Raw genomic sequence first — 10660 nt, forward strand, 5'->3', positions numbered from 1 at the left:
CACGATGCAGCGAGCTTTAGAGCAAGCTTTGGATCGTGCGGACTATGTCATTGAAAGCGCCCAACAGAGACCCCCTAAAAGGAAATACTCATCTAGTGGGAGACAAACTCTCTATGAAAAGCTGTATGACATATATGTTGAAGAATGTGGGAAAGAGCCCGAGATTACGGAGGAATTAACGAGCAATGTGAACTTGTTAGAGAAGCTCATTAAGAGAGAGTCATTGCCATGTTTAGTAGTCAACCTGTACCCAGGAAGGGAGGGCTATTCGCTGATGCTCAAGGGAAAAAATGGTTATTTGGAGACCGTTCAATTGCCTTATGAAGAAGGAGAATTACTTGAATACATGGATGCAGAAGAATTACCTCCTATTTTGGTGGATATCCTGGAAAGTGCTCCAGTTAACCTTTTTCACTGTGGGTGTGTCATAACAGAAATACGGGACTATAGGCAGTGCAGTAATACGGAAGGCCCCCGTTACCAGAGCAGGCACATTCTCTTACGTCCAACGATGCAGACGTTAGCTTGTGATGTACAGTCCATAACCAGCGATAACCAGACATGGACCCAGGATGACAAACTTTTGCTCGAGAGCCAGCTGATCTTGGCTACAGCCGAACCACTGTGTCTTGACCCCTCTATATCAGTAGCCTGCGCCGAAAACAGGCTGCTCTTTAACAGGCAAAAGATGAACACTCACCCGATGAGAAGGAACTTCAAGCGGTATTCTACAGCCTCCCTGAATCGCGAGCAGGAGCTGCCTCATCATCGTTCACTCTCTCCTGAGCTAAGAGTATGGTCTTCTTGCAAAAGAATCAGAGAAAGTCAAGCAAGTCAGCAGTATGACCTCAAAATTACCAAAGCAAATTGTGTAGATATGTGGAAACGGCGGCCCTGTGAGTTGGCGGTCCCTTCTGAAGTGGATGTGTTGAAATACGCTAAAGGGAAGAGGTCTGTCCAATGTGATGACTCACAACCAACAGTCTGGCCAGACCTCGAGCTAAGAGATGATTCTTTGTATGGATATGAAGCCAGCGATCAGTCCCAGGCAACAAAGCAGATCTTCCTGCAGTCACTTAATGATCCATTTATCTCTGGAAAAAGGCCATGTAAAACATCCAGATGCCTGAGACATATGACTCCCCACCACTCCTCCACAGATGACCATTTGAGTAGTTTCCTGCCTTGGTTAAAGACTGATACTGGAAGGGTCATCAGTTGGTCTGAGAATGTGGCCCAGAAGAACATCAAATGTCCGGTCAAGATAAGCCCCAGTCCCAGTGCCTCAGCCAGTCTGAGCCGACCTCCTGTGGAAGACACAGAACAGCCTCAGGCCATGCCAGGTCAGCCCTCAGCACTGGGGAAGGGAGTCCAGCACGCACATTCAGCCATCAAACTGCCCTTAATCTCAGGAAAGAGTTGCTTGGGCAACAGTCTCCTGCCACAGCGGGCAAGCAGCTTTTGTCGATCTCCATTTCCTGCTCTTGCTTCTAAGCCACCAAGTCTCTCCCAGAAATCCTCCTCCTCCATGGAAGTGAACCGAGTTAGCACACTTCCTGCAGCCACCCTGTCCTCTGCCAGCTCATCACTGAGAACCCCAGCCATCCAGGTCAGGTCCAGCCCTGGTGTTAGTGTCATCAAAGTGGTAGGCCCTGTTGGTGTAGCCCAGAGTGTGGTGAGAGGTTCCAACCCCTCTATAGCTGGGACCTCCGCTCCTGCGGGAGTCACGCCCAGCAGCCTGCCCTCAGGAGGCCGGCCACCAAATGCACAGCCCACTGCATCACAGGCTTCTTCTCAAGGGGGTGGTCAGTTGGTTTTAAAACCTGCTTCAAATCTAATGCCTTTAACTCTAGTCCAGCTTCCACCAGGTTCGCTCATTTTGAACACCCAGCAGCAGCCACTGCCTCAATTGCAGCCATTGTCTAAGCCGCAGCTATTGCCTCAGCCACAGCCTCAGCCACAGCCTCAGCCACAGCCTCAGCTACAGAAGCAGCAATGGCTCTATCAGTTAATTCCACAACAACAATTTCAGCAACCTACAACTGTTCATCAACAGCCAGTGTCACAGGTTTTAAATGCACAAGTTACGACCAGTCAAACAATGGTCTTACCTGCTCAGCAATCTGTTTTAATTAATGTCAATGGAGTAGGAAATTTTCTGCAGCCCCAGGCAACTGTGTTGTCTCAGCTTGGCTCTGCCCAGCTAAGACCTGTGCAAAGCCTTCCCCAGCAGGGCATCCTGCTTTCTCCTGTCTTCCAGCAGCAGCAGCAGCCCCAGCCTCAACCCCAGCAGATACAGTGTAGAATCTTGCAGCAACCCATGGCTGTGGCAACAGGAGCAGCCCGAACAACTCAGCCACCGCAGCAGCAGCAGCAGCAGCAGCAGCAGCAGCAGCAGCAGAGGGGCCAGCAGACAGCAAGCAAGTCAAAGGGTAAAATAAATAGAGGCCCACCCACCATTCCCAAATCTTGAGTCTTGCATTACTTTTTTCTCCTTAAAAAACAAAAACATGAGAGCACTGAGTCAAAGGGTTTCTTAGTTTTCACTTCATTTTTGTCTTTAATGTGTCAGTATTTTATATTGCTAGGTATACAAACTATACAGAAGCACAGCCCTATGCTTGTTAAATAAAAACAGGGAATTAATTTAATGGGAAAAAGTGAATGGACTATGACTAAAGCCACCATGAGGTCAAAATCCCAGCTTTGCAATTTACTAACCTTAAGCTTATTTCCTAACTTCAGTGAATCTACATTTCCTTATCTGCAAAATAGTAATATGTATTTATTAAGTTTATTATCAAGGTTAATGTAAGTAAGATATATTAAATGTTGGAATTTAAAATACATTTAAATTAATTTTTAATTAATAAAATATTAAATACTTGAAAGAAATAAATATACTTAAGCTGAAAATAAACTATAGTAATAATCTTAGTACGAATAGTAGTTTTGTTACATTACATAAAAGTCAGCCTTAGAATCAATGGCAAATATGCCATGGAAAATATTTTTTTGTAGTAATAAATTGTTATTTATTTATTTATTTGAACAAGGAAATTTATTTCTTTAAAAAATACACTAGTCTTTTAAAAATAAGTAAGGAAATTATTTAGATATAGATATACAGACAGATATAGATGACAGATGATATAGATATAGATAGATATAGATATAGATATAGATAGATATATAGATACACATTTAGATTTAGATTTAGATCGATAAAGATATATAGATTTTAATCCTCTATTAATAAACAGTAACCCTTTTACTCTATCTAGATGCTCCGCATGGTGAATTCTGTCTCATAAAACTGGATGCATTAGGCACTGGTAATTCATTCTTCAGTAATTGAGAGATGATTTGGATATATGACTCAATATCATTTGCCTGACAATATTCTTCAAATACATTATTCATGTGGTGCTTATTATTTTGCAAACACTTCATAATATACAAATGCACCTGCTGTCTGCCATTCATCTTGCCTTTCTATTCTGTCTCAATTATTTTGTCCCCATCAGATAGGATAATAATCACAAGAGAGAAAAGGGACACGTCTCTTGACTTATAATGGACAAGTGCATGAAAAATGATAAGTTCAGATGAGCTGATGAAACAAATTACAACAGGGAATTATAGGAAAAAGAATGAATAATTGTTATATGGAAATATCTTTAAATATATCTGCTAATTAAAAATGATTTCTGTAGCTTCTAAACAATATAGTTTAGGATAATATTGACTAGATCAAACCTCCCACACCAAAAAAACTTGAGTAAATTCCTACATGTGGTTAATACTTTTAAAATATTTTATATGTAAATGTAAAGATTTATATCACTCAGAAATGTCACCGTCCTGGTTTTCTAGAATTGAATATTGCTTGAAAAGAATGAGCTATTGAAAACATCGGAAAAATAATTTTGTTAAATATTTATTTTTGTTGACTTTATTTCATTGTAATGGTATTTTCTATTTGAGACATCCCCTGGAATGACTGGTAAACACCTTTCACTTAACATGTCTAAAATAGCATGACATTCATTGTTTTCCCAAGGCTATCAGAACCTTTACTGTTTGGTATTAGAATAATTCACAAAGTAATGGGATTAATTACCAAGTAATTTAAAATAATTTAAAGAACAGAAAATCTCTGTGCACCCTTATCATCCCTAACTACTTCTACTTCTACTTGTGGACTTTGAGGAATTCTCAGAGAAATTCTCAGACTTCCTTTCTTTGATTGATTAGTTATTTTATTCTTAATGGCCTGTCCCATTCCCATTTAGAGTCAGAAAGCAAACAAAGTGAAATAAAATTCTACCTTGGTGAATTATCTTGTATCAAAAATTCAAGTTCCACAGTACTACTTCCCCCATCCCTATAGTACTCATAATCCCTTCAGTATTCCTATTTAGCACACAAAACAGGCTGAAATAATCCAAAGGCATGCCAATCACTCATTTTTGTTTCATTTTTTCCCTATTTTATAAGCATCTCTTCATTCTTTTTTATTAATGTATAGTTAAAAGACAATACAATATTCTGTTAGTTTCGGGTGTACAGCATAGTGATTCAACATTTATATCCCTTATGATGTGATCACCACAAGAAGTCCAGTAACCATCTGTCACCGTACAAAGTTACTGATAATATTGACTGTTTTCCCTATGCTGTACATCACATCCCTGTGACATTTTTTTTTTTTACACCTGGAGGTTTGTGCCTCTTATTCCCTTTAACCCTTTTCACCTATTTTCCCACGCCCCTCTCCCCTGTGGCAGCCATCCATTTGTTCTCTGTATATGAGCCTGCTTCTGTTTTATTTGTTCGTTCGTTTTTGTAACAGTAGGACCACCATCCAATTTAAGGTAATAGTATACAAAAGTTGGAGGTAGAATGAGTCTTGACTCTAGCAAATGGGTTTATAATACAGTATTCCCATCTGTGACATTTCTGACATGTCATACTACTTTGTCTTATATCCTTCCCTGCATCTGCATACTCTGCGGAATTAAGTTAAAACTATTTAGTTTGGCAAGAAGACCTTTTTTCATCTGGATTTGGCCTGTCACTCCTTCCCATCTCCTAGCACTTCTCCATTCATATCTAGGCTCTGGCAGTACTTAACTATTGATGCCTCTTGTGTGCCATGCTCTTCCTCACTTCCAAGTGTTGGTGGAGACCCTCAACCAGGAACTCCTTTCTATTCTCTGCTCATCAGTTAATACTCAGCCTAAGCCCCACCCCTCTGGAGTCTGAGTCTCTTTCCATATTATCCTCTATTACAATACATTTCAAACTATTTCACAGGGTTATTTGCAGATCAAATATGATAGCAAATATAAAGAAAAACAACACTTGAAAATGCACATCAATATAAGTACACTTTTCAGAATTTTTGTTTATTTTTTCAAACATAGATTGTATAACTTTGCATGCATTTATAGGATATTAGTATTTTTACTGGAATGATTAAAATTTTATTATATACATGTAATTATATTTATGTATATAAATTATAAATACATGTAATGTAGATTTGTGTTCTCTAAGTTTTTGTGTTGAATATCACAATTATCTTTTAAAAACATCAAAAGAGTATTAATGAGAATTATTATTGTAAAAATAGGTTATATGAAATAATTGTACTTTTATCAGTATTTGAATATAATTTCTTTTTAGGCAGAGAAACAAATAATTATTTTATTTTAAGTTATTCTAATTTAAATAAATAATGAATAAATAATACTTGTATGTAAGAAACAAGAAATTTAAATACAGCTATTTTGTCTTCTTGGCTTTGGATCAAGAAAATATTCCTGAAGTTAAGATTCAGGTATAGGTCGTCCTGATGAGCTGTTAACAGAAAAGTTTTCTCCTGCGAAATTCCAAGGCCAAACTGAAGAACAAGATACTCTTTTTGATTTCAAGTTACTCAATTTCTAGTGCATGTATATTTCTTAAAAGTTTTGAATTCTTGGCATATACTTAATTCATGCAAATAAAACTATGTTCTCCTGTCTCTGTTTACCTGTTATTGCATCATGTGATAATGGCTTGATGGAGTCTTATTAGATTGAGGTGCTGTGTTTGGGATGACAGAACTTAAAAACTTGTGATGGGAAAATGGTGAGTTATTTAATGAGCAGGGTTTCAGTTATCAAGATGAAAAAATTCTAGTGATTTGTTGCACAACGATGTGAACATACCTAACGTTACTGAACTATACAGTTAAAAAGAAGGTGGTAAAAATTTTATGTTATTTTTTTTTGTCACAGCTAAAAAATTAAAGCAACAACAATAAAACAGATGTGGCATATAAAACACTTCATTTTCAGGGGCCTTAGGGGAACCTTAGCCACTTATGTGCTCATAGCACAGTGGTTCGGAGCCCAACCCTCTGAAGCCAGACTCTAATTTCCAAACCTGGCTCTGCCACTTACTAGTAGTGGGACCATAAGCAAGTCACTTAACTTCTCTGTGTCTCAATTTTTTCATCTGCAGGATGGATATATTTAATAAGACTTTTCACATAGTTGTTACAAGGATTAAAGAAGATAATATTTGTAAGCTGTTTAAACATTCCATAAAATAAATTCTCCAGAATAACTGAAATGGAGGGGCTATTCTCACCAAATTTAAAGGATATGTTTTAGATGATCTAACAATAGATCTGCAAACATGAAATCACTCTGGTGAGCAACAGGGACCACCTGGAAGTGGTGCTAATTCTCCAATGCAATGCATCAGCATTGATTTTTTTTTAAATGATGGGGCATTGGTTTCCTGAGGCTTTGAACACAGCAAACAAATGGTACTTTCTAATATAAGCCCCATACCCAACATGCCAACATGACACCCCCTGAATTGCAAATTAAATTGCCTCACATGACTCACTCCACATAGCTCACTTCAGTGTAGGTGGCTGTTGGATTTTATATATTTAACGACACGATGATTCTCCCTGGCAGAGGGAGAAGGCCAGTGAGCCAGCACAGTGTTTCAGAGTTGAAGAGAGCCTGTGGATACAGTTGTAGGCACCAATCAAAACCATCGGTCCTCAACCACTCACCTTAAATGTTTAACAGCAACTAAAAAGGGGTTGCCGTACCTTGCATTCATTCATTCATTCCCAAATATTTATCGAGCACCTATTACAGGACAGACTATATCAAAGCCCTAAAGACAAAGCAGTAAATGAGAGAGAATATTTTTAAAAGCTTACAGTCTAGTACATTAAGAACAAATAAATATTAACAAAGTAGAGAAAACTCTAGCTTGGCTTTCAAATCAAATTATATTTATCAAGCACAATTCACGCATTAACCTTTTTATTTTGTATATTTCAAGACTATGGCATTCAGTGATAATTTTAAGAAACACTGCAATTTAGGATTTAAAATGAAAATAGCAACAGACCTCCAGATGTAGTGTTGACATAATATCACTTTTTTATCACTTGCCCTCATTTCAGCTTAATAAGCTCTCTTGGCTCTCATCTTTCAATGTTTAATCCAAAGCAATTAAACTGATATGCAAATGCAATTTCCATTGCTTTAAGAGTAACACTTAACACACAATTTCATTATAATATGCAACTAGAATGTTTGTAAAATGATCGGTTCATTTTTATTTTTAAAATATGTGCTTTCCTTGCAACGTATGCTTATAAAATCTCCATGCACACAAATTTTATTTGATAAATGCCACATATATATTTGTCTTATATACTGAACGCAAAGTCAATACCATGTGATATTCCTATTTAAAAGCCTACTATTCCTTTGTTCAGTCTCTATAGAAATATTTTAGTTAATAAATTATATTGGCAAAAAGTACAAGATAAACAGAAAATAACAAAGTGTGTGTATGTGAGTGTGTGTGTGCGTGTGTCAGGTAATCTGTGTTTTAGGATTTAGTTCTAAGTAGGAAATCAGAAGGTTATAGTGGAAATGTCAGATATACTTTATGAGAATAGACTCAATTAGTTAAGCTTGTATGGTAGGTTAGTTGTATTAATGGTATCAGTTCTTCAGTTCTACCCATATCCATACCCTTTGACATGTAATCCCCTCTCTGAATTTGATTTGCTTAGGCCAATGGGATGCTAGAAGTCATAAAACAGTGGCTAAATCAATACTTACACATCTCTTTCTCTTTTGTTGTTCTATTGCCATTGACATGAGAACATGCCTGAGCTAGCCTCTGGAGGATGAAAGTCTCAAAGAGCTAGATTCTAGCCTCCACACCCCAGTTATTTCATCTGAGGCCCTCCTAAATCAGTCAACAAGTAGTTGACTTCTAGAGAGGAGGTCAGTTGTATTTGCTAGGTTTAGGAGACAGTACAATTTCTCATCTCTGAGAGTTATTTTTTAATCTAATCAGTTGGGAAAACACATTGTATAGGATGGTACATATCACTGTCTTAAGATTTAATAGATTTTCTATTAACCATTATAGACATATATTCAATAACACCCTTAAACAATAAGAGGTTTTAGAAAGATACTCTATTAAGGAGAAAGATGTATCAGAATTTGAGCATTTCTTCGGAAAGAAAATTATTCTCAATTAAAAGCTTTGGTCTGGTAGCTAAAGAACCATTTGATGGGTAAATTGATATTAACAAAAATCTATATTAATCTCACACATTCACACAATAAATATTTATTGAGGAAGTGCTATGTGCTAGTCATTGTCCAAAGTTCTAGGATATAAAATGGATAAGCTTTTGAATCTTTATTTAAGTGTTTTACTTGGTAAACTCAAACAAAAAAATCCTTAATTCGACCAAATACTATAAACACAATGATATAAAATTTGGCATTACAAAATGTGTTTTGTCAGAAGTAAGTTAAAAATATTAAATTAAAAAAAAACAAATATAAAAGAATGAAGTCTGTGAGCTAAAATTAATCTGGATTTAATTTTATTTAAATTTTGACTCCTATAATTATTTCCTGACTAATCTCCTTTATCTGTGACCCAAGGCTTATATGGCTAAAAACCATCTAAGTGAATCTAAAAACTTGCAGTTTTAGCATGATCCCAAGACACACAGTTGACCATTTTACAAAACCCTGAATTGTGGAAACTCTTATCTCCTGTTGGGAATGTTCAGGGATTTAGAGTCTAGGAAAGGTGAAGTAGATGGGTTCAAATCCAAGCTCCACCGTTTACTAGTTGCCTGACCTAGGTCAGCTATTTAAATTCTTTAACTTATTACTATGTGTGTGTACACACACACACACACACACACACACACACACACACACACAATTCCAGAGTTGTATTACACTGCATATGGTTTTTATTATTGGAATTATCCATAGCTCGCAGATATGTTTTTTTCCTCTGATTCTGTGGCTCCATACCAAATTTTCTTACCTATACTGAGAATATAAAATGCAAAAAGGCCAAAAGAATTTCAGCCAATTAGCATAACGGTTTACCTCACACACATTCCTTTTTATTTTGAAAATTACACCTGAATTTGCAAATTAGATTGTTTTAACACCCAAAAAGAAAGAAATAATTATTATTTGGGGTTATAGCTTTATGCCACAAGTATTTCCTGCCTGTAATCAATGGAGCACATCAAAAAGAAAAGCATCTTTAAAAAGTATAGCTGGCAAGGCTAAGTAAATTGTTAGGATACAGATGACCATTTAGAATTATATAGTCTACTTGTTACATTCTTTCTAGAACTCTTTACATGCTGTTCCCACCCCATGGGTTCTTCTCATGTCTTCAGATATAAGACATATATATCTTATATATTATAGTTTTTTGATCAACATTATATCTATCTATCTGTCTATCTATCTATCTATCTATCTATCTATCTATCTATCTATCTATCTATCTCTATATATTAATAGTCACTAACACAACCTATTTTCTTGCTTTTGTGAACCAGCTAAGGACAGCAATGGGATTGAATGCTCTTCTTCTCAATGACTGAATACATATATTCTCTGACTATAAGGGGAATTTTGGACCAGGAATGATTTCTACCACTGTGCTCTGCAGATATTTTCCCAGAAACATCAAAAATGTATAAGTGAAATCACACACAACTCAGAAAATAAAACAATCTTTATTTGTACTATAAATGTTTTATGTTTGGGAGATAGAATTTTATTTTTAATTTAGAGTACATTAAATTGCATAACAAAGACTAGCCTTCCTTTTAAGGAATAAGATTCAGTCAATTAGATTTTTAAAATTATTATTATAATCTTGGTCCACACCATAGTTAAATGACAATAGCCATCAATATATTCTAAAGCTTTAGCTAGGCCTTTAGACCACTAAATATTATTTTTAAATATTATTTTTAGTTTAAAATTCATGTGGATAAAGAATAATAATGGCAATTTTTTTTCCTCTTTTGGTTTAATTCATTCTTTTCCTCAGAGTTCTTCTATATCTGTTTCATCTGTTTCAAAGCTCAGTTGATAAACAATATTTTCTTCCTAAGTACTTGGCACTTGGTATGTAAAGCGACCACAGTACTATTATTTATTCTTTCGGATAAACTGGGAAAATTCACAAAACACATAGATACACACAAATAGAGATATACACACAGAGACACACAGAAACACACACAGAGAGACATGTACACACACACACACACACACACACA

At 36.1% G+C, this 10660-nt stretch overlaps 1 protein-coding gene and 1 pseudogene across 1 annotated transcript in view; one reads left to right on the plus strand and one right to left on the minus strand.

Moving 5' to 3' along the window:
• The window catches only part of IL1RAPL1 (interleukin 1 receptor accessory protein like 1), a 1273836-nt gene that overhangs the window by 546789 nt on the left and 716387 nt on the right, over window positions 1-10660 (minus strand). The window lies entirely within an intron of this gene.
• Window positions 5-2473, plus strand: LOC105304721 (annotated as a pseudogene).

The sequence above is a fragment of the Pteropus vampyrus genome, unplaced genomic scaffold (genome assembly GCF_000151845.1).
Source record: "Pteropus vampyrus isolate Shadow unplaced genomic scaffold, Pvam_2.0 Scaffold351, whole genome shotgun sequence".
NCBI classification, from domain to species: Eukaryota; Metazoa; Chordata; class Mammalia; order Chiroptera; family Pteropodidae; genus Pteropus; species Pteropus vampyrus.